Below are 24,853 nucleotides of genomic sequence, written 5' to 3'. Positions count from 1 at the left end.
TTTCGGGAGGAAGAATTCATTTATTCATTTAACAACTATTTGATTAACTATTAAGTGCCAGCCCTATGCCAGGCACCAGAGGAAGCAAGTGAACAATAGCTACATGGACACTATACTCCTGTCCCTTTGGTTAAGAACTGAATAGCCAGGAGCAGAGTGGTGAACTGAGAGAGAGAGATGTAAAGAGGGAGGGAGAGGGTCCCAAAGACAAACCTTGGTGTATATCTACTAAGAGCTTCAACTTTAGACACTTGCCCTTCCCACTGTAAGGTTCTGACGTGGGCTTGAGCTAAGCTTTTTCTCAAGAGGAAAACCTAACAAATTTGTTGTTGGAAAGTAGGGGCTCTAATTCCGGGGACCAACTATTTAAAGAGAGGTTCTGGGCCTAGCCTGTTTGGCTCAGTGGATAGAGCATTGGCCCATGGACTGAAGGGTCCCAGATCTGATACTGGTCAAGGACACATACCTCAGTTGCAGGTTTGTTCCCCAGCCCTGGTCAGGGTACATAGGGGAGGCAACCAATCGATGTGTCTCTCTCACATCGATGTTTTTCTCTCTGTGTCTCTCTATAAAAATCAGTGGGAAAATATCCTTGTGTGAGGAGAGGGAGAGAGAGAGAGAGAGAGAGAGAGAGAGAGAGAGAGAGGAAGGGGAAGGAAAGGAAAGGAAAGGAAAGGAAAGGAAAGGAAAGGAAAGGAAAGGAAAGGAAAGGAAAGGAAAGGAAAGGAAAGGAAAGGAAGAAAGAAGGGAGGGAGGGAGGGAGGGAAGGAGGGAGGGAGGGAGGGAGGGAGGGAGGGAGGAAGGAAGGAAGGAAGGAAGGAAGGAAGGAAGGAAGGAAGGAAGGAAGAAAGAAAGAAAGAAAGAAAGAAAGAAAGAAAGAAAGAAAGAAAGAAAGAAAGAAAGAAAGAAAGAAAGGAGAAAGAAAGAAAGGAAAGAAGAAAGAAAGTTTCTGAAATAGAACCTCTGTAATCATCCTGGCTGATCTGAAAGGGAACAGATGTGGGAGGTGAGGATCTAGATCCCATTTCTCTATCATATTGTCCCCTAAAGAGATTCTGGCACTTAGAAGATCCTTAGCAAATAATTATTGGAGGAAATAATTGTGGGAGTGAGAGATAGAAGAAGGAAAAGGATAGCAAGGAGCAAGTCTTCCTGGGCCTGTGGCAGATTCTCGCTGTCCTCCCCGGGGACCCCCAGTGTCAATGGGGCTTCACTGATCAGATCCAGGGGCTGAGATTTTCCTGGGCGAGGAAATGTTCTGAGTAACTCAGAGTTGCGCTGTCATGGAAGTCCATTTTTTAAGAGGCATTATTAGTCTTATAATTTGAAGGTAAGGTGTATCTTGGAAAGTTGGATGTGAAAAAGGAATGTTTTAGTCTGACAGAGGGAGCCTACCATTCATAGTTTTGAAACTAGAACATTTTGCTGACAAAGAGAAATGTATTTTTAAGTCTGAGTTTGTAAAAAACAATTTTCATCCTAGTCCTCTCACTAGGCTATTTCTGCCAGCTCCCCGGCTATGAACACAGCACATTCTTGCAATTCATCACTTCCCGTAGCTCAACCCAACCCTGTCTTTACAATGGTTGTCGGCATATGCTTCTCATTAGTTCTGCCTCCGCCTCACCTGGGCTGATCAGACCCCTCTCTCCTGCCCCCTGCCTGCTTCCCCGCCCCCCTTCCCAAACCAGGCTGGTACCCCTCCCAGCCTCTCTCCCCCAGCAGCGCTGCCTGCTGGCAAGGCAGGAAGCGAGCAAGGGAGAGGAGAAGGAGAAGGAAATAGTTCATTCTTTCGAAAGTAAATTCTGTGGTTCAACAGCCTTTCATTCAGAAATAAGACCTAGGAAAAGAAAAAGCCATGGACAAAACCATAAACAATAACAGAAATGGGAGGGGGGACAAAAAACAACAGAAGTTTGCTGGCTGAGGAAAAAATAGAGAGGGGGTAGCAAAAGGTCAGAGGGGAAAATTCCCATCGTTACATCACTTTGGCAGCCAAGTGTTTCTTTAGGTCACCAGTTTCTCTCTTGATTTATCTTCTAGGCTCTACAGGGAAGTTTTACCCACTGGGGCAGGGGGGAGCGGAGAAGGGGCCATTTTCTCTTTAACTTGGTTATCTGAGTGACAAAAGGTTCTTTCCATTTTGTGAATTCTGGTTCCCTCTGGGACCCAGTGCACAAATTAAGAATTAGACTGAATCGAAGATTTTTGAATCAGCCCAAAAGAGACTTTCCATACACACCGAATTCTTTTCCAGTTTTCTCTCTTGAGTGGTAGCTTTTGATTAGCAATGTCAATCCTTGGCTCGCTTTCCAAAGGAATCGAGAAGGTAAGTTCTCTCAATATAGTCCCACAGCATAATTGGCCAACTCTGATCCCAACTTATTCATCCCGCAGGGCTTAGATGCAAGTTGGTGGGCATCTTTTTTGAAACTGGTTGTTAATGGCAAGAAAGGAATGCTGAAAGGGTAAATAAAGGCCTCACCGTTGGTGGAATTTTAAGAGGATCATAGAAATCTGAGGTTGGAAGGGACTTCACAAATTCCCTGATCCGTACCCTTTATCTCACAGATGAAGAAGTTGAGGCTAAGAGGTGACCTCCCCAGTGTCCTACAGGGAGGAAATGGTGGGACAGGGATTCGTCCAGGAGTCCTCAGCCCTGGTCCTGCTCTCTTTTCCACAGTTTACAAGCAGCAGCCTCTCTCTCAAGTCCCTTTGTGCCAACAGTAGAGGCAGTTCTGAAGCCTGCAGGTCCAGAATGACTTTTGTTCTAGATTCAACAGTTAATATAGACTCTGATGATCAAAAATGACTTTGCTCAATGTTGGTGATCCATGACATCCGTATGAGCCATAGAAAGCCTCCAGCTAGAGGACCATCTCAGAAAATTAGAAAGAGGTTTCTTTTCCTCCATGTAGATCCACACCCACCCTTCCCCCTCCACCCTGGACTTAAGGCTTAGCAAAGTGCAGGCTGGGTATTTTAGCCCCCACTCGTTCCCTCAACCAGGTGCTCTTGTGTAGGCAAAGCTTTCGTTACTGCATTTGTAGTGGTCCTGACTAGAGAATATTCGTGGATCAAGAGAATCACACCAGGTACAGCCACACCCCTGCTTCACAGAGAGTCATCCTGATGTTCTCACCTGGAACTAGAGCCCTCTCATTATAGTGGATAAAGGAAAAAAACTCATCTTCATGGACTTAAACAGCTTTTTTTTTTCTTAACACCGCTCATTGCCAAAGAGCAGAGCCAGATTCAGCTCTGAAAAAAATTATACAGTCAGACAAACATGCCAAAAGACCTCTTTCCCCCATGATATACCTTTTTATTTTATTTTTTAAAATATATTTTATTGATTTTTTACAGAGAGGAAGGGAGAGGGATAGAGAGTTAGAAACATCGATGAGAGAGGAACATCGATCAGCTGCCTCCTGCACACTCCCCACTGGGGATGTGCCCGCAACCAAGGTACATGCCCTTGACTGGAATCGAACCTGGGACCCTTGAGTTCGCAGGCCGACGCTCTCTCCGCTGAGCCAAGCTGGTCAGGGCAGATATACCTTTTTAAACAGCCAGATGCTGTCCTCCCAGCTACCCGCCCTGTTACTCCCTCCTAGCTTCCTTTCACAATCCTTCCTAAGATTTTAGCTGATAATGGTCTCATCCATTCATTCAAAAATGCTTACTGAGAACTCACCGTGTGCCAAGACTAAGGTTTCACCCTTCCTAGGGGATTTATGTTTTAATAGAAATTTCCAAGCCTGCTACATAATATACACTCAATAAATATATGAGGAAATGGAGAGAGAGGATGGGATGCACTTTATACTCAAAGACAGGTGAAATTCAAGAATCACATCAAGTAGTACCCAGGGAAGGAAAAAATTGAGGGCAAGGAATCTTTAAAATCCACCTACATGTCATGGAAGGCAGGCCTTGTGTTTGGTTCCATATTCTCCAAATACTGAGGACATCAGCACAACCACATGAAAAACCACTGCCAACCGGTGTTCTACCTCCAAAACGCTTCCAAATATGCCTCCCTTTTGCTCAGCCAGATACCCCAGCACCGCCAGCCCCTGGATTTTGCACCCTGTTCTGGTCCCACAGCATCGTGTCCGTTATTTATCTAGCCCCTTGATTAGCAATGCAGGCATGGATTTCTGCCTTGGCTCTAGCCCTCCTACTAGCGCAAGGCAAGGCATGAATTCCAGGATTTCTCTCTGGCTCCAAGTACTCCACACCCACCTTGGCTCCCAGTTCCAGGCCCTGGCTCCCACTCACCTGACCAACATAGCTGCTTATCTCTGTCTTATTTTAAGTCCATAAGAGGGGCTCCCTTAGTTACCAAAATCACTTACAGAATGCCTCCCTTGAGTGCCTCCACTGGAAGCCTTCTCTAAGTTTTCTTCCTATTAGAGAGATTTCTTACATATCTTTCTACTCCTTTCAGTGGGGCACTAAAAAGATAACCCTCTGCCTTAGACACCTCTGCAACACCCTTATTGCTTAACATAATGCCCTCTACATAATAATTGCCCCTAACATAATTTCTTTGTTGACGTATTCAACCAGATATTCTGTTGTCTATTTAGTTTTAGTTGTTGTTTTAACCAGAGGAAATTAACAGGGATTTTTCGCTGATTCTGGTCTTCCTCTGATGGGAAAAAATTGTTCTATTAAATGCAAATCACTTTGCCATCTGTGTGCAGCATACGTTCTGGAATCCTTTCCCTTTATATGGGGAAACCAGGTTTCCCACCAATGACCATTAAAGTGCATTTGGCAGCCCCTGTCGTTCTCTGCATAACCCAGATGGCAAAGTTCTCTTCTTGTTTCCACTGGAGGGTTTTTATAAGGCTTCTTTATGTTGCTCCTTCTTTTCAAGTACTTCCCTTGACAGGGGTTGGACCTTCTGCTTGGACCTCCCTGTCTGTACTCTAGTCGTTGCGCTGATGCTATTGAGAGGAAGCCTGTTTGGCTAGTTACAACCCAAATCCATTTGCTAATGTGCCTGCTCGTTTGTGCTTCTGCTTGTAAGATGATATCAGTGTTAGTTGTTGCTCCTTCCCTCCCGAGGTTGCTATGTAAGTAGAGTAATAAGTTACCTGATCTAAGAAAAAGGTGGTGTTCTTCAGGTGGGCCTCGTCCTAAGTTATAGGCTGTACCTGGATATCAGAATGTTAAGATTTTACTGGAAATCAGCATATTAGCAAGTGTTCGATGCTGCTCTGCAACATTGGGTAAGGGAGAGGGAGAAAAGGTTTCACGGAGATGCAAGCCCGAGTTAAAGATAAAAAGGTGAGAGAGGAACTGATGGTGAAGGACTTTGACTTTTAGGCTAAAGATTTTAGACTTACCCAGCAGGGAGCCACACTGGGATTTTGATAAGGGAGTGACATAATTAGATATGAGCTTGAGAAAGGTCCCTCTCACTTCAGGGTGGAAGACCAGTGAGGTCTAAGGTCAGTTTAGGAGGCAGATGCTGTAGGCTATGTGAGAAAAGAACAGGACCCAGGTCAAGGAAGGCAATGGAAGCTGAAAGGAGGAAGGATAGGTTTTATAGACCTTTCAGGAAAAAAGTATGAGTCTTCTACTCCTACTCCCTCATCACTTATCCAGTGATATTTTCAGTAGCCAACAGCTAGAAAACATCCCTACGCCCATCAACCATTGATAGGAAAAGTGTGGAACAGTCACTCACGGGGATGCATTATAAAGAAATCAGAATGAACACTCCATCTACACCCATGTATGCCATAGCATGGATGAACCTCATAAACATAAGGCTGGAGGAAAAGCAGCCTAATAAAAAAAGAATGCGTAACAAACAGTTCCATCTATGTAAAAGTAAAGTACAAAAGCAGTCTCCACTGAACTCTGTTCTTTGAAGTCAGAACAATGCTTACCTTTGGCAGGGGAGTGAGTTACTGTAGGAGCATAGGAGTGCTGCTGGGTTGCTGGTGATGTTCGTGTTCTTGTTCTGCATGCTGGTTACAGGGGTTTATTCAGTGAGTGAAAATTCAGAGAGCGGTGCATTAATGCTCTGTGTACTTTTCTAGATGTATATTATACTTCTATAAAAAAATTGAAAATGCAGCCCTTCCCCTGCTCCATTTTCCCACCAGTACTTCACCACTTTCTAATATGTGGTACAAATATAGTATTTATCCCATTCTTTCCCCATGAGAGTATAAGTTCCATGAATGCAGGGATTTTTACATTTTGCTCACTGCTGAATCTGTATCACCTCGAAGTGTACCTGGCACATAATAGATACTAGAATGAATGAACCAACTATTGAATCAGAAAAACATGAATAGATCAGGCCAGATGCAAAGATCCAAGTGGAACCCTGGTTTAGGACCAACCTTGCTTTGGCAGTTTCTCCTTCCCACACGTGCTGCATAGGCTGCTAGCCCCGAAGTTGTGACAGTCTCTTTTCCAGGCCTGTAGCAAGGCTACTTCTCAAGGCTACTTATGGGCTTTTAATGACGCCTTTTTCTTATCCTGGGCTATTCATCCCACTTACCCATGTCAGAAACTTTGTCATTTTCAAAGCCAAGCTCAAATGACATCTTCTTGATAAAGCCTTTCTTAGCAACCTAAACCTGAATTTCCCACCTCTTTTTTTTACCCCTTCCTGTGGTGTTCCTACAGAATAATTTGTATTCATTAACTCATTCATTCAACAAATACAGGTGGGGCAAAAGTAGGTGTACAGCTATCATATGGAAAATAATACAATAATCCTATGTAATAAAAGGCTAATATGCAAATCAACCGAACAGCGGAATGACTGGTCGCTATGACACACACTGACCACCAGGGAGCAGACGCCAGGCTCACAGCTGGCGAGCACAGCAGCAGTGGCGGGAGCCTCTCTCACCTCCGTGGCAGCACTAAGGACCCCTTGGGGATGTCTGCCGAGGGGTCCAGGACTGTGAGAGGGCACAGGCTGGGCTGAGGGACGCCCCCGCCACCAGTGCATGAATGTCGTGCACCAGGCCTCTAGTTAATAGATAATACTATAAGAGTAAACTCTGTTTCATGCACTCACAACTGTAAACCTACCCCATCCTGTATTTACTGAGTACCTAGGAAATGCCAGGTAGTAGTTTAAGTACCTGGAAATACAAGGCTGAACAAAACAGCCATGTCTCTCTTAGGGCTATATTCCAGTAGGGTAGATAGACAATACACTAATAAATGAATGCATATGTAAAATTGTTGTGGGTGCTTTGAAAGAAGTTAAGCAAGATAAAGAATTAGGAAGTGATGGGGTGTTATTTTAGATAAGTTGCAAGGGAAGGCTTCTCTATATTGACAGTACTGGAGGAGAGACCCTGATGAAGTCAGGAAGTGAACTTTGAGGAAGAGGGAACAGCAAGTGCAAATGCCCTGCACTAAGAGCAAGTTTGTGTATGAGTCTGTGTGTGAATTTCTGGGCACAGGGCTTATGGTCTAGCACAGTTTTAGATGGAGAAAGTTCTGAGTGATTGAATTGATTCACAATTTAATCATTTTAATCCATTTCACATTTTTCTTTAAATAAGCATTCCTACAATGTGTTCTATAGAACATACCCCCAAAACTGAATTACACAAAATCTAGCTACACACACACACACACACACACACACACGGTTCTGTGGCCAAATACACATAATAAACAATGAAGATTAATAATGTATACTAACATACTATATGTTGCTAAGTCTGTCAATAATAAAAATTTTTTAAAAAAAACACCTTTGCCCTTTCCTGTGCCCTTTTAAGGTTGTCTCAGTGCCTTAGGAGGCTAACACAGAAGTAAGTATTTATAAAACCCAGAGAAGAGATGATAAACCTCCTCTTTGGAACCTGTCTGGAGTCACAGCTGGAAAAAACACACACTTGTCTCATTCTTTTCTAATGTCTGTTTTCCCCATGGAACACACATTAATAATACACTAAACACTAGAATCCCGTAGAATTCAGTTTGGAATATTTACCTGACGGTTTCATAATCTTACAAATAAAATATGGATACCAGAATGTTGCAGTATTATTCTAATTAGGATACATGAACATGGATTTTCAACCTTCTCCTTACTGTGTTAACCTAATACACGTTTGTGTAACCCCACCCTGCCTAATTTTAATCCACATCTGGTGATCTTCACACTGTAAACCAAGCAGCCTCTGGGGATATTCGGTCACAGTCAGGATTGGGAGTTAAAATCTCAAGGGGCGAGTTGGTAAGCCTTGGAAGAAACAAATAGCAGTCCAGGAAATAGAAACAAGGCTCCCAGTGCCCCCTGGCAGAGCAGTCCTGGATGGGAACACCCATCAGGCTCTGGGGATAGACTGCCTTTGAATGCAGCTCCCTCTGGGAGGAGACAGCCAGGGGATCGCCAGTTGTGACGGTCTGTGTATTTTTGGTCTCTTCCCCCTTTGCCTGCTCTAGATGACTGGTGACAGGCTTAACACTCAGAAGTCCTACTATCAATCTATGTTGCTCTGCTCCCTGATTGCAGCCCTCTTTAAGTATTTATTGATTTTCCTTGGTCACCAGCCAGCTGCAGATACATGCTTCAGTTACAAGACTACATTTGCAAGCGGCTATCAAACTAAGTTGTAGCTGCCTTTCAGCTGCGTCTGAGTGCGTTTGCCTCAAAATCGGCATATGTGCAGGAGAGAGAAAGAGAGCAAAGGGCAACACCTGGACTCTTAGGCAAGTTTAACCGAAGATCTCGTAGCCATTGGTAGTATTTCCAAAGGAGAAAGAGCATTTATTCTTCTTTCATTGTGGGTGTGGCATTTAGCTCTACAGATTTAAAGGCAGCATGGAAACTGCAAAGCCAGAGTTTTTTCTGAGGCCTTAGTTGCTGTGAAGAAAAACAAGCCCACATTTTGCTTGTGGGCAGAAACATCCCAGAATGCATCTGGTGATTGGGCAGAAAGTGAGCGCTGGCAGGCGCCCAGGCGCATTGGCTCCCAACCACAGCTCAGGAACAACCTAGGCGGTGTTCTCGGGCTCGGATCGAATTTCCAAGATGGATCAGGTTCAGAATGATCTGCTCGGCTTTCACTTATCTAAGATGGTGCTCCAAGTCCAGGATTACAGCCTTCTGAACTGGGAGTGGAGGCTAGAGGGAGAAACGCCTCTGGTGTTTGTAAACACCACAAAAGGTATTTTACCTGGTTTCAAGAGGCAGCAGCACACCTGTACTGTTACACCTAGAGAATTCAGGACAGTAAAAATGATTGGGAGGGGTGGGGAGTAACAATCTTCAGGGTTTTGTACCATAACATCTGGACTCCAGAGTTATTTTTACAATGGAACTTCTTTTTTTTTTTTAAATCCTCACCTGAGGATATTTTTTCCATAGATTTCTAGAGAGAGTGGAAGGGAGGGACGAGGGGGAGAGAGAGAATATCAACGTGAGAGGCCCATGATTAGGTGCATGCACCCCTACCGGGGCTGGGGAACCTGCAACCGAGGTGGAACCCACAATTCTTGGGTCTTTGGGCCAATGTTCTAACCACTGAGAAAATCAGCCAGGGCTATAATGGAACTTTATTATTAAATCTGTAATTTTAAACATTTTTTAAAATATTTTTTATTGCCCTAGCAATAAAATGATGAAATAGAATCATTGATCAGTTGCCTCCTGCTCACCCCCGACTGGGGATCCAGCCCACAACTTGGGCATGTGCCCTGACCAAGAATTGAACTGTGACCTTCTGGTTCATAAGTCAGTGCTCAACCACTGAGCCACCCTAGTTGGACAAATCTGTAATTTTAAATAGTTATGTGATTCAATATATTCTTGAATCTTTGATCTAATTTCCTTCATCATTGGCCAAATACGAAATAGGTAATGCCCTGGATGGATAGCTCAGTTTGTTAGAGTGTCATCCCAATACACCGAGGTTTCGGGTTCATTCCCCAGTCGGGGCACATACAAGAATCAACCAATGAATACGTACATAAGTGGAACAACAAATTGATGTTTCTCTCTTTCCCTTTCTCTCTCTCTCTCTCTCTCTCCCTTGCTCTCTCTCTCTCTCTTAAAATCAATCGATACATTTTTTAAAAAAGCAATGATTAATGCTAAAGCTAAAAATCATAATTTACCCCTCTTTACCAGCCTGCCGCGTGCACCTAAAGTCTTGTCTTTTATACCTTGTGCTTTCTCACTGCAACTGTGACTCTGTTGGTGACCAAGCCAGTCCCGGGGGCTATGAGTCAGAAATGGTTAGTGTATGTTTTGTACTACCACATTCCTGTACAGAATAGTACTGAAAACATTTAAGACGAATAAATGCTAAATCGCTCCTTGTTTGTGAGAGGAAATAAAGCTCTCAGAGGGAGCGGAAAGTGCTGTCCTGCCCCTGCTTAAAACCCGGGACACACCATGTTGTTGCTATGGCCCTGTGCTGTGGACAGGATTAGCTTAACCCTGCTCTTTGTGTTTGTCTAACTGTGCATGACTTCATTCCGGTGGCCGCAAGCCACTCACTAGACTTATGCATTTTCTGTTTGTCACCTGCCTACTTTACTGTAGAACTACCTGTGCAGCACCTCAAAGAGGTAGTTATTGTCCTTAAAATTCCAATTTAGTTAGATATAATATTGTGGTAAAGTAAAAAAAAAATACTATACTCATTCGGTATTATTTTTCACATATTACGTATTTGAAGGTCCATGGAGCACCAAGCATAGTTTTAGACCTTTTTTGTGTTTGCTCCCTGTTGCCACACTGAGAAGTATATATTATAATCCTTAGTCCACATATGTCAAACCTGCAGACCAGGGAGGTTATGACCAAGGTCACCTGGTTGGAGCCAGGACTAGACTTCAGGTCTTGTGCTTCCAAGTCTGTCTCCGTCTCATCTCTATGTAGGGGAGACAGTGTTTGATTTCAGGAAAAGAATCTCTTCAAACTCTTTTTAATAAAAGGAGATTTCCTGGAGGGATATAGTAGAGACTTAGAGAACCCAGTGTTGGGAGGATACTGAGATTCAAGAAATCAGAGTCTCAGTAGTCATCTTCTCTCTGTGTTTTTTCTTTCTGAGATGTCATGGGCTCTTACTTTCTTCTTTCCCATACAAGGATCTTAGTGTCTTGCTCATTGACTTTAGCCTGCACAGGGCTTTGGGTTATCATAATGCCAGTCCTTACTCCAAGACTTCACAGGTTCAGCAGCCGACAACTGACAGACTCAGCTTCCCTGTCTTCCAGAGAATCCACACTCTCAAAAAACAGGAATGTGATTGACCTAGGCAGAACAGACCGTCCCCAAACAAAAGGTCATCAGAAAATAATGGGCATGCCCCAAACAGGCTCCTTTTAAATATATTCTTAATTCAAATTTTAAAATCTGAATTGTTTGTCTTATAATCAGCTTTCTTTCAATCTATTTCTGTTTATTTTTCACACCTCTCTATCCATGATGGTAAGCTCACCTTTTATTGACCTATCTCTTGCCTTGATTGCCTCCTTACAGACTAGCACACAATTCTAGGACTCCAATATTTTTACTTTGTGTTAGTCATGCAAATTCTTTTCCTTCTTTAGCAATTAAATTCCAACTCCAATTCCTCTACGTAGCTTTCCATATTACCTAGTGATAATATGAGTCTGTCCTATAATTCCAGCCCCTTTGCCTATGAGGATGCTCAGGTCATTCAAACAAACAGAGGCCCTTTTAATATTTTAAACGGAACTTCCTAGATACTCTGATAGGCCCCCCTTTATGATCCAGGGCATATCTTGAAAGCCATGTGGTTAGAATTGTTGGGTTCTGGGGCAAAATCAACTGGCTCTATATGATCAAACGAATGACTTTGACCCCCCGATATGCCAGCTAGACCAACATCTGACCTCAAATTCACAGTGGATAGTCTGAAGCCAGTGCTAAGGAATAGCACCTACTTTTCCCTTAGCCTGTGTCTTTCGCAGTTCTCATCATGCCTAAACTATTAGGAGTACTCAATAAAGTATCAAGAGTAATTTTAGCATAAGGAATTCCAGGCAGAACTTGAAAAGTTTCAGGACTTTTCTTATTACTGTTCTGCTTCCACAAAGCCTTTTTGCATTAAATGAGAAGGTTTATGGTAAGCTGATGAAATCACTTTTAATTAAATGGTTTAATAAATAGCAAATGTTTTTATCAAAGTTTTAAACCAGAAGAAATTACAAACACACACACACGCGCGCGCACACACACACACACACACACACATCAAAGTATTTGACCAACTGCCCTAGCTGGCTGGCTGTGCTGTTTTAGAAGCAATGGAAGGACAGGGAGATGGAGGTCGTGTGTGCTTCCTGGTCCAGTGTGTTAGTCATCAGGTACAAAGAATATGAAGCCCTGGCTTTACAGGTGTTCTTTATGTTATTACATATCCTTATGAACCCTATTCCCCATAGGCAACCAAAAGGACTAGGATGTTTGGGATGTTGAACAATCGAGCTGTAATTATAAAAATTCAAACCTTATAAAATAAATAAAATAGATTCAATGCTTCCACTTACTCGACTTTAAAAAAAATAGCTATAAGGAGCATTGTTCTTTCCCCCCAAAGAGATTAAAATTCAGGATTGGCCAACAGTAGGGGGAGATAAGAATAAAAGGAAAGAAAAGATTTGCCTTACAACCCTTTATAAAGTGTTTTTATTTTCAAGCTTAACAAATGAAGCCTTCATCATCTTTGCTTCTGGGAACAGTTTCAAGCCTAAGAAACACAGTTGGAAATCTGCCGTGTTGCAGCCCATCCCCAGTTAGTCATTCCAACTGGATCCAAATCCAGTATCTCCGTTCCAAGAGTTCTCCGAAAAAGGCTCATGATAAGAGAGGAAACCCAGCCAACACAACCTGGAGGGCTGCACATTCACCTTCTGCCACCAGGTTTTCCAAGAAGTGGCCCAGGGTACACCCTCCTCCACTTTAGTGAGCTCCCTCACCAGACCACAGCTTTGCCCCCCAATAGTTAATTTCTCCACTCATGCACCATTTTAAAAAACTATAATCACCATCCCCTGCAATCCTTTCAATCAACATTTATTCAAAAAGCATTTCTGGAGCCTTGACAGTGTACCAATCCCAGTTCAAGACTAAGAATGCACAATTCCTGTCTTCAAAGAGCTCACAGTCTTTAAGGACTCATAGACTTGCCACTATTAACTAAGTACTGATTAATTTATTTATTAAATAGTTTTTAACACTCTTCCCAGACATTCTAATGGGCAGTGTGGTGAATAAAAAATAGGGCATGGTTTTTTTATTGTTTGGAACTTAACAAATCTTGAAAAGATAATACATGGAGGAAGAACTACAGTGAGGTGTTGTGAAAATGGTTAGTAGATGCAATTGTCCCCAGGGCAGGTAATGGTTTGGAAGCCAACTTGGATACAGGTAAAGGTGAGGAGTGCCAGGAAAAGGAATTTGAATGAATTATGAGCAGCATCCATCTTGGGAAGTTACACTGCTATATTCCTTGCTGTTTAAAAAAAAAAGTTTTAAAGCAACATATAGTAATTTTTTTACTTTAGAAATATACTAAACTTGTACACAATTTTTGAAGGGGGCTTTCTCCCATTTTAAAAATTACTATAATTTACATATTATAAAGTTCACCTTTTTAGTGCCTACTTTCCCAAGTTTTGACAAATCCATAGCCATTTAACTACAGCTACAATCTATTAATAGAACATTTTTTCATCACCCTAAGAAATTACCCTGTGTTCCTTTGTACTCAACTTCTTCCTTCACTGAAGTCCTAGCAACCACTGGTCTGTTTTCTACCCTTGTATAGAATAGTGTGTAAATGAAATCAGACAGGATGTAGCATTTTGCATCTGGCTTCTTTCACTTAGCACAGTGCATTTGAGATTCACCCACAGTAGTTCTGTGTTTCAATAGTTCATTCCTTATCAGTGCTGAGTAGTGTGTCTATCCATTCAGCAGATGAGGGACATTTTTTTTCTATTTGTTTTTTGTGAGAACATAAATTTTTAGATGAGGGACATTCTTTTTCTATTTGTTTTTTGTGAGAACATAAATTTTTATTTCGCTTGGGTAAATACTTAGGAGTGGGATTGTTGGATCATATGGTGTCTTTCCAAAAAGTTTCCTAACGTCGCTGTACCATTACTTTCCTGCCCTCAGTATTTGAGTGTTCTAGTTGGCTCACATTTTAGCCAGGACTGATCCCAGTCATTCTTTTTTTTTTTAATTTTAGAACAAGATGAAGGGAGAGGGAGAGAAACATTGATGAGAGAGAATCATCAATAGGCTACCTCCTGCACGCCCCCTACTGGGGATTGACCCCACGACCTGGGCATGTGTCCTGACCTGGAATTGAACCAGCCACCTCTTGGTGCATGGGACAATGCCCAGCACACGCTACACCTCTGGGCCAGTCATTCTTAATCTCAGGAAATTTAAGACTGTGAACTCATTTTCAGGTGAAGAGATAGCATCTTCCCATTTTGGTCCATTGGTATGTAAAGAGCTACACAATTTCACACATAAACCAGGCAAGTGGAATTTATTGAACACTTTCCCTATACCCAAAATGTGTCATGCACTGTGGGCATGCACAAAAAGCATTAAACTGAATCCTTTTATCCAATGAATATTTAGTCTACATTTTCCCAAGCTATATTCTGAGAAGGACTCTATGAACTGTTTTAGTTATCAAATGATAAAGAACCCTTCTTTCCAGAAATTAACAATTCACCTTAGCATATCAGTGACTCTGAAAAGTGCTGCAGTGAAGAAGTTGGTTTAGTTTGTTTTACTCACACTCTCTCAAACTTACATAGCCATTCTGTTTTTTCAACAGAATAACTTTTTAAATTTCACTAACCCATTTCCCTTTAACATAGTTTGAAAATACTAGCTTATACTTTTATTAGAGAAAGATACACATACATTTGTTAAACGGGAGCAATACCTACCTAGGTTCTTAAGAGGATTCAATGAGATGAAATATAGAAAAACTATACCAATTTTTGAGCACTGTTCATATCAGGCACTGTGTTATGCCATATATATATAACCTTGCTTAATCCTCATAGTAATCTTAGAAAATATATGTGTTCCCAAGACACATAAAAAGTTAGAGTCCAATTCAAATCTGGATTGCTCCTAAGCAAACTTAACTTGTGTGTATACTTCCTCTCTTAAGACTAGGATTGCTCTAGGGTTCAGAAGAGGGAAGAAGGGGATGTCTGAACCTATCTTCATTCTTCTTATGTCAAGGATGGGAGTCATTGTCACTCAGACTGAGATCTGTAGAGTCATTGGCCCGTTGCCTTTGGGGTCTTGATGTATCATTGGGTTCCCAGCTTTATGTTAGCACCAATGAAGCAGTGCGATTGTCCTTGACATTCTTCTGCCTGTGAGGCTGGCTTTACGTAGATTCCGGCAGTTCTCTGTCAGGTCAACCATCCTCACCTTTCTCTGGAGCCAGGCCACTGTGGAGCACTCAACAAGACCTGAGTGATCTCCTCCGTCTATAGAGCTTCAGTTCTGAGCTATTTTGCCACATGGAAACTCAGCTGTAATTAAGTGTGGATATGCCACAATGTAGAAATGTAATTGTGTTTCACATTTGGATGGACACTTGTCACACAGACATTTATTAAATATTCTTTTCTTTTCCCATGGCTTTGTAAGGTCCTTGCTCTCATATGACAGTTTTCCTTTTTTAAAAAAAATATATTTTATTGATTTTTTACAGAGAGGAAGGGAGAGGGATAGAGAGTTAGAAACATCGATGAGAGAGGAACATCGATCAGCTGCCTCCTGCACACTCCCCACTGGGGATGTGCCCGCAACCAAGGTACATGCCCTTGACCGGAATCGAACCCAGGACCCTTGAGTCCGCAGGCTGACGCTCTATCCGCTGAGCCAAACCAGTCAGGGCAGTTTTCCTTATTTTTTGTGTGTCTATTGCTGGACTCTCTATTCTATTCTGTTGATCTTTTCATTTCTTCCGAAAGCCAATTCACATTGTTTAAATTACAGTGGCTTACATTGTAACACTTGGTAGAGTAATTCCCCCTATCTTATCTTTCTTTTCTTTTTTCAGAAATGTAGTATTTTTTAATTTGTATCCTCCCCTATGCATTTTAGAGCATATAAAAAACAATTAGCAGCAAAATAATTTTTCCAAACGTAATATTGTGTCATCTGCCAACATACAAAATGAATAAAAATACATGGTTTACTTGACATGGGATGGAATCTCTGGATGTGACCTTTAAGACCTTCTTTCAGCCCTGAAATATTTCATTCACCCAACTTCTAAGGTAATCACTGAGCATAAAAAGTGAGAGTTTTAAGCCAGTGAGTGACTAATGGTGGGAATTTCCAGCCCCAAAAGAGAACAAGGTCAGAGGAGAAGGTGGGGGACAGATCTGGGTGACCCATGTGAACCTAGCCCACTTTTGAGAGTTTTCTCTAGTGCTATCCTTGACCTATGTCCAATAATTAGAAAACTACATTGGTAATCCTCTATAAAGGTTGTTCACAGGAAAGGATAGTTTTGCCTTAATTAAGACTCATTTCAGAAACTGCAAAAAATTGGCCTCTCACTGAAACCACTAGAAATCTAACAATTGTACTTGGAAGGCAAACTAGTAGAATTTCTACCTTGTAAAAATCTCTCAGCCTGGCTGGTGTGGCTCAGTGGTTGAGTGTCAACCTATGAACCAGGAGGTCACAGTTTGATTCCCAGTCAGGGCCTATGCTCGGGTTATAGGCTCTATCCTCAGTAGGGGGCGTGCAGGAGGCAAGCAATCAATAATTCTCCCTCATAATCGATATTTCTAACTCTCTCTCCCTCTCATTTACTCTCTGAAATCAATAAAAATACATTTTAAAAAAAATCAGATCACAGTCCATCCCTATTGGGAGAATATTTCTGCACAAACAAGATGAGCATCAGTTAAAAGGTACTTTCCTGAAATAGACTCATGTGGAACAAATTGAAAATGCACAATCCTTCAAGAAAGTTTTTTTTTCATTACTTGATCTTTAAAAAATTGTTTCATTCTTCACTTACCTAGCAGATGTTGCAAATTTCAGAAACCTTTGGACTGAAATGAAAAATCAAGCCACTTAAAATATAAAATTCAGTACAAAATGTTTAGAATGTAGTAAGAGGGGCCTGGAAAGAGTATACCTCTGATTTTTAGGATTTCTTTTCTATGTTATTCAGATGTTCCGAATGTGATAAATAAGATTTTATAACCTTTTTTAAAAAACAAAATGGCCCATGTGTTGGGGATATATGAAAATTGGATGCTACTATTGGTAAGATCTGGCCAGTTATTATGTGTTTAAAGAAGTACTGGGGGGAAGGGTACAATAAGGACGCAGCAAGTCTATAAATTCTGTACATTTTACTCTGCCTTTTTTAAAAAACATGATTTTTTTCTTTCTTTTCTCTTTCTCCATTCTGACTCTATTTCCTAGATATCAGACTTTGCTGATTTTTAATTTTCTTTTTAATAAGAAAAATTTTATCAAATGGTCTTTCATTTATTCATTCTACAAATATTTATTAAGTGCCTATTAGGTGCCCCTATGTTGACCACTGAGAATATAGGTGTAAACAAGACAGTTATGGACTCTCATGGAGTTTATAGGAAATGAAAGACAAGTCAGTGGGGCAAAAGCAGGATGAGCGTCATGATCACAGACGTTTAGGGGACACTCTCAGAGGACCTAACCTAACCTGGGGTCAGGAAAGCCCCCCAGAGGAAGTAGTGTTTAAACTGACACTTGAAGGATGAAGAGGAATTAGCCAAGTGCAGAAAAGTGGGCAGTTGGTGAAATCTTTCTGAGAGAGAATGGAAGCATCTTTCAGGCAGAGAGAGCAGCATGTGCAGAGGTAGGTGCTATGGGAGCATGAATGTTTTGAAGGAGCAGATATAGAAATAAAAATCACTGCTTTTTAAAACTTTCAAGGTCCAAGGTCCAAGCCAAAGTATTGAATACTTGTCTCAGCATGTGTACTCGGTCTGTGGAGAGTTTCCCTACATTTGGCCAAATAAATAGAAAGATGCAGGCAGCTAGGCATTACTGGTACATTGTTTATATCTGAGTCCATTCATACAAAGTGAAGAACAATGAATAAAAATGTACTGTGCTCCCCTTACCTTTGTATTTCTGCCTTTCCTGTCTGATAAACACCAAGCCCTCCTCCACGACTCAGCATATCATCTCCTCTATGAGTCCTCCTTAGACCTTTCCACCTCAGGTCTGAGGTAGATGCCTCTCATCTGTGGCCACACTGCACCCAGTTCTTACCTCCGTCAGAGCACTTTTCACATTGTGTTTATTTCCAGCTTATACTCCTGCTCAACTATGAATTCCTTAAGGTCAGAAACAAGTAAAAGGGAGAGAGTAAGAGGGGGCTTTGGAGTCAGAGAGTTCTAAGTTGAAATCATAGCTCAGCCACATGCTGAAAAAGCTTGATAACTTATTTAGTTTCTCTGAGTCCCAGCTTTCTCATCTGTACAATTGGGGTAATAATGAGAATACACCTCTTACAGTTGTTTTGTGTATTAAAAAATAATGTTTGTGAAGTGCTTGGCACAGTGCCTAGCTTTAATTGCACTCTACAAAAATTTGTTGAAGGATTGAATGAATGGATACATGAATGAATGAATAAATGAATGAATGAGAAAATGTGAGGTTTGTTCACATGATTGTTCAGAACTCTCTTTAAACTTTAGCCATTTCGGTGATCAAAGTCCCATGAGTTCAGTCATGGGCACTGTTACCTTGGCCTTCAAACAGAAGGCTGTTTCCTAAAGAGTCTAGCTTCTCATTTTGCCCTGCATAACTTCCGCACCCGGGCATCCAGCTTTCTGTACTTCCTATGGGTAGAAGAGAAAACTTCCTACATTGTCGTCCATTCATTTGTTTACTCACTCATGAAACATTTACTAAGTGCCTACTATGTGTCAGGGACTGTGATAGATGTTCGTGATATAATGGAGATTTGATGAGATGTTTTACTTATTTATTAGCCAGGATGCTAAACAGATGCATTGTATATGACTGCTTTTTACCCCATGGCCACCTTGGGACCATCTCATGTTGCACCTATTGTGCTCCCAAATCATCCCTCCTCTCCCGCTCCCTCAAATGGATAGATAGTGTTATATACTCTGTTCGGTTTTATCTATGCATGCTGAGTACACAAATGCCAAAAGGAATACTTTTGATCACTAGCGAAATGAAACTCTGTAGATGCGGTTATGTGAAGAATGAAGGACTTAGAGCCTCTGGCCTTGCTTGATGCTACTGACTGCATGAATCAGTCCTGAAGGAAGGGAGGGTTGGGTGTATCTAGCACATGTTTATCATCTCGTCACATTAGAAGCTGATGCTCTTAGTGGTATTGCTAAGAGGGTGAGAGAAAGATAAAATGATGGCCAAGGATCCAAGTCAAACATAACTGTTGTCTCACTTAGGTGGTGTATATGACTCCAGTTTATAGAGGATATTGATATTTTAGGGTTGTTTCATAAGTCTACTTTCTGTTTCTCCTCATATGAGAACCCACTTATTTTTTTTCATTCAGCAGACATTTATTGAGGGCCTGCCTGTACACTGCTGACTCAAGTATGATTCCTCTGCTTTAGAGACATTTGGTCTAATGGGAGAGGAGGAGACTGACAAATGAACAAATCATGACAGTACAGTGCCAGGCGATGTGTAAGAGCATGAGTCTTGGAGTTAGCCTTGCATTTGAAGACAGTTAATTACTTAAAAAGCCATCATAGACAATGCATCTGTTTCGCTTTCAGTCTAACTGGGGATAGTTACTCTACCTCTGAGCCACAGTTTCCTTATCTATAAAATGGGGAGGATAACAGCAGTATTTCCTGAGAAAAAGTTGTATTGAAGGGCCAATGAGATTCTCTCTGTGCAGTGCTTCCCGGGCCGTCTGGAGCAACATAAGCTCCCAGTGAATGGCAGCGGTTGTTATCAGAGGCTATAACTGCATCTTGAACAGAGAGCTAGGGAAACGTTGAGAGGATGTGACCAGTCTGACCTAGGCACAGGCTCCCCGGGGTGGCTTCAGAGCTGGGCATGGAGGCCTGAGAAAGAGGTGTGCAGAGGAAGGGCGCTCTAGGCCTCCAGAATAAAATGTCCCAAGGCAGAGCAAGTACTGATGCAATTCAGAGAACTATTCAGGGAGGTTTTATAAGGAGAATGGAGGGGAGTGGCCACAAATTATTTTTAGACACAGGCTGGGGAGATATGGCTGACATAAAAAGTGGTTGGAAATTCATTCTACAGTCAGTGGGAAGCCAGAGGACATCTTCTACTTATTCCTTTAGCTCTACCTGCCAAACTACTCAACCAGCTGACATGGCTTTTAGCCATGTGGGCTTTTACATTGTCTGCATACCCAGAAGATATAAAAAAAACCTAGTGTAGGAAAATAGGGAAATTCTGTGGTAATAATAGCTAATATTTGTTGGAACTTTATGAATTACAAAGACTTTCATATACACTATCTGTGTTAAACCTCATGATATCCCTGTGATTACTAAGATTTCGAGTTCATCTAGAGGGAAACTGAGGTCAGAGAGTTTAAGCAACTTTTGCAAGATCACACAATTAGGAAGTAGACAATTTGGGGCTGTAAGCCTAAGGCCCAGGCACTTTGCGGAAATGACTTCTCTACTTTCATTGTCAATCTAAGTTTTTTCCCCTGAGTAATAACTCTTGTTTACTAAAATATATATATATATATCTTTCCTTCGCTGTTTGGTTCTCTACAATGCTGCTGAAATCTCCTTTAACCAGCTTTTCCCTAGTCTTTGCTTCAGCTGTTTTGTGCCTTTCATATCTGGATTCTCCACTTGTATGATCATCCTGTATCTTAACTGACTCTGAGCCTAGACAAGTGAGAGTATCTACCATTTAATCAGCCTGTCACTTTATTGCAGGAGACTCACCTATCTTAAAGGTGATTCTGGCCTTATTCAGCAGAACTGCCTCTTTCTTCACTACCTCTTGCTAAAGGCACCTCATCTTAAATAACTTGACTTTTTCCATATCTTCGCCACTTTCTCCCTGTGCTTTCTTACCCTCTGCCTTGATGTTCTATTTGATCTGAGCCTGGAAATGTTTGGACTGTGAACAGCTTGCACAGGGAAAACCCACAGGTGGAAAGGCCTGGTAATGAATGGCCACCCCTTGTGTTTCCAGGCCTCTGATGAGGCGTTATGGAGTCTATCTACATTTCCCTGAGAGCCCCCCAAAAATCCTGCTCCCGCAGATGGGACATGCTGTGTAGCAGTGTGGTCCTGCTGTACTCGAACATAACCCCACATTCCACATCAGTCCTCTAACTAGCTGGGTGGTCCAGGCTCCATTCCTGGAAGCCTTGCCAACTGCTGATGCCCAGTCGCTGGGCAGCCAATGCAGCTTCAACATGTGTGGGGACTGGTGCTGGAAAGGCGATGAGGCAAGGCTGCGCTCAGCAAGTGGGTGCCCTGGGAATTAAGGTGAGAGAAAGGAGGTCCTCTGGAGGCCCCCAAACTCCCCAGCAACAAAATACGCAAACAGTGACTTCATCATATGGCAACAGTGCCATCTATAGCCTATCCGCTTGTACATCTGCCCATCACGACTGCAAATCCGGAGGGGAAGCAATGTGGTTGAATGTCTCTGATTGAGGAGGGTGAGACCGTGCAGTCAGTAGCATAATTAGCTGAACCTCTTACCAGGGACAGCCCCTTCTGCCCGGGCCCCCACAGAGGTGCTTCCTCCTATTCCGACTGGTTCTCCGGGACTGCATGCTCCTAAACTCTCCTCCTCACAGAACCTTGCTTTGGCTCCATACGCCCCACTCATTTTTCAGGTTCCACTGATGCCTGCTGGTGGGGGCCATCTGCCTGTCTGCTCTCTCCTCATCACCAGAACACCCTCTTCATGAACAAAGCTCTTTACAATAGGCTGAGTGCTTCCTCATTCTGTCATGTGATCTTTACAAGCCCCTACTCAGCCTCGTTATGGGCCCCATTAGGGGCATGTTATTAGCTTTATTTTACACTTGAACAGATAGGCTCAGAGAGGTTAACTAATCTTTTTGAGGTTATACCGCTAGTAAATGGCACAGCTGGCACTTAAGCCATGTTTTTGCTTTTTTTTTTTTACTTTAAATCTAGTGTTCTTTCTTTTATAGATATTTCTGGGAACAGACAGACAGGAACAGTGAGAGTAGACTAAATCCAACGACTATCACATATGCTTATAGGGCCAAGCGACCCTTTTCAACCAGCTCCCCAGCATCCTTCTCTGTCCTCCCCACCAGGCGAAAGACTAATCCTTCTAAAAGCCCTGCGCTCTCTGTTTGCTACCTTAATCCCCAAGATCCCATCTGTTATGTCTCTGGACACAAATATGCATGGCCCATTTAACGGCAGTGATTTGGGGAAGAATGAGAAATGCAGAAAACTGGGACTAATTTCCCTAATTATAACAAGGCAGGCAATGGAGTTTGGGGACAGATTGAGGACAGGGGCTAGCAATGGAGATCATCGAGGCAGACAGAACACAGCAACAGATAACTGGTGAGAATACAGTTATTGGATCAGCAAAATGAAATCAGCGCAGCGTCTTCAGGGTGCTCTGCCCTGCAGATGGATCATGTGGACGGAGAAGCAGGAAGAGTGACAGAGGTGCAGGCACACAGTCAGGGGGAGCTGAGGAGATGATTAGGGCTTGGGAGGATAATCACACTGCCTGGGACAAGAGCAGGACAGTGCCTCTCATTCTAGAGAGTCTGGGCTTACGGAGACCAGAACTCAGTCACAGACACATGGCAGGGATCCTCTACCAGCGGTTCTCAACCTGTGGGTCGCGAACAATGAAAATACATCCTGCGTATCAGATATTTACATGACGATTCATAACAGTAGCAAAATTACAGTTATGAAGTAGCCACGAAAATAATTTTATGGTTGGGGGTCACCACAACATGAGGAACTGTATTAAAGGGTCACGGCATTAGGAAGGTTGAGAACCACTGCAACCGAAACCAGTGTGAAGTTAGTCTCAGGGACAAGGCAAAGCCTCGTTTTCAGAACTAGAGACTTGGTTCAGGCCCATCCCTGAAACCCAGCTTCGAAGGAGGCGGGATGCTGGGCTTAGGAGCAGGCAGGACCTAGCGTCCCTCCGTTTGGGGTATTACCCTCATAACTCGTATTAATCAGAGTTGGCATGGTTATGCCGCAGTAACAGCTACCATCAAAATCTCAATGGCTAACCCACAAATCTTTATTTCTTATACTATATGTCCACAATGAGGATGGGGGAGGGGGGTTCATCATAGCATTTAGGACTAAGTGAGAAGCCACCCCTCTGAGCACTGCCAAACACTGACCCAGAAAGAAAAGGGAGTCCTCAAGGGTTTCTCTTTAGCAAGTAAATATTTAGCCAGAGAGTAACACACATTCCTTCAGCTCACAACTCATTGGCCAGAGCTAATCACATGTCCCCAGCCACCCATGAGTTGTTCAGGAAGGATGGTCAGGCCCAGTAGTCAGAGAGCTGCCAACAGTCAGTGAGCAACACACAGTGAGAGTTTGATGTATTGGGTTCATGATGGATTATTATCTCTAACCTTAGGTAGGGAACCGAAGGCATTAGTTACAGAAACTGGGAAGACAGACTTTTCTGTTCATTTAACAAATACTTATCAATCACTGCTGTGGGTGAGACCATGACGAAGGCCACAGGTGCAGTAGTGACCAGACACAATTCTTCCTTCAAACAGAGCTGTCTAATGGGTAAGAAGAACCCACATAGTGTGACAAAAGCTTCAATAGGAAGTAGCCCAGAATTCCATGGGAGCGCATGTGAGAGGTGACTGATCTAGGCTGAGGGCTGCGGAGATGAGTTTAAGGAAGGCTGTCAAGTTTACCTACAGCTCTACACACACACACACACACACACACACACACACACACACACAAACACACACCACAAAATGGGAGTAACTCAATAATCCCTACGTCAGAGTCTATCCTCTATCCGTGTAGCATAGCTGTCCCTACCGTATTGAGGCCAAGCTTCACAGAAGAGAACTTCTGGTTTTATCCACTGAAGTCTAGCTCTAGATTTCTGGTGAGCTGAAGGTCACTAAATTTTTTAAAGGAGTAACAGCCTCTCTTTCATCTGACAAAAATGTTCTACCTTAAACTCAGCCCCTGACATAAAATTCCTGTTTCATTCGCTTTTTCTGGCTAATGCCTGACATATACCTGTGGAACTACAAGCATTATGTGAAAGCAGACATACAATAAAACCCTACCGGTAAAGTCTGGTATCCATTTAGCTTTGTGTCAGCTAGCATACTCAGAGTATGGCCTGTGGACCAGCAGCATCTGTCATGGAGCTTGTTAAAATGCAAAACCTCAGTCTCTCAATAAACCCCCACCCAAGACCTACTAAATGAGACCCTGCCTCTTAACAAGATCCCAAAGTATCTCATAGGCGCCTTAAAGTGTGAAAAGTACTGACCCAGCTGAGAACAAAGAGAAATTGACCTTAAGGTAGATAAGTTTTTTAATCCTCACCTGAGGATATTTTTTCCATTGTTTTTCAGAGAGAGTAGAAAAGTGGGGGGAGAGGAGAGAGAGACATTGATGCGAAAGAAACACATCGATTGATTGCCTCCCACATGTGCCCACACTGAGGCTGGGGATTGAACCTGCAACCCAGGTACATGCCCTTGACCAGTCATGAACCATCCACCCTTCGGTGCATAGGCCGATACTCTAACCACTGAGTGATACCGGCCAGGGCAAGGTACATCAT

The 24,853-nt window shown here is 42.5% G+C and overlaps 1 protein-coding gene and 1 pseudogene across 1 annotated transcript in view; both read left to right on the top strand.

Annotated features, from left to right (window-relative positions):
- Window positions 1-24,853, top strand: part of MAML2 (mastermind like transcriptional coactivator 2) — a 355,155-nt gene that overhangs the window by 288,876 nt on the left and 41,426 nt on the right. The window lies entirely within an intron of this gene.
- On the top strand, window positions 7,766-7,880 carry LOC111827779 (annotated as a pseudogene).

The sequence above is a fragment of the Myotis lucifugus genome, unplaced genomic scaffold (assembly GCF_000147115.1).
Source record: "Myotis lucifugus unplaced genomic scaffold, Myoluc2.0 scaffold_219, whole genome shotgun sequence".
Taxonomy (NCBI): domain Eukaryota; kingdom Metazoa; phylum Chordata; class Mammalia; order Chiroptera; family Vespertilionidae; genus Myotis; species Myotis lucifugus.
This window is presented reverse-complemented; position numbering and strand designations above follow the sequence as displayed.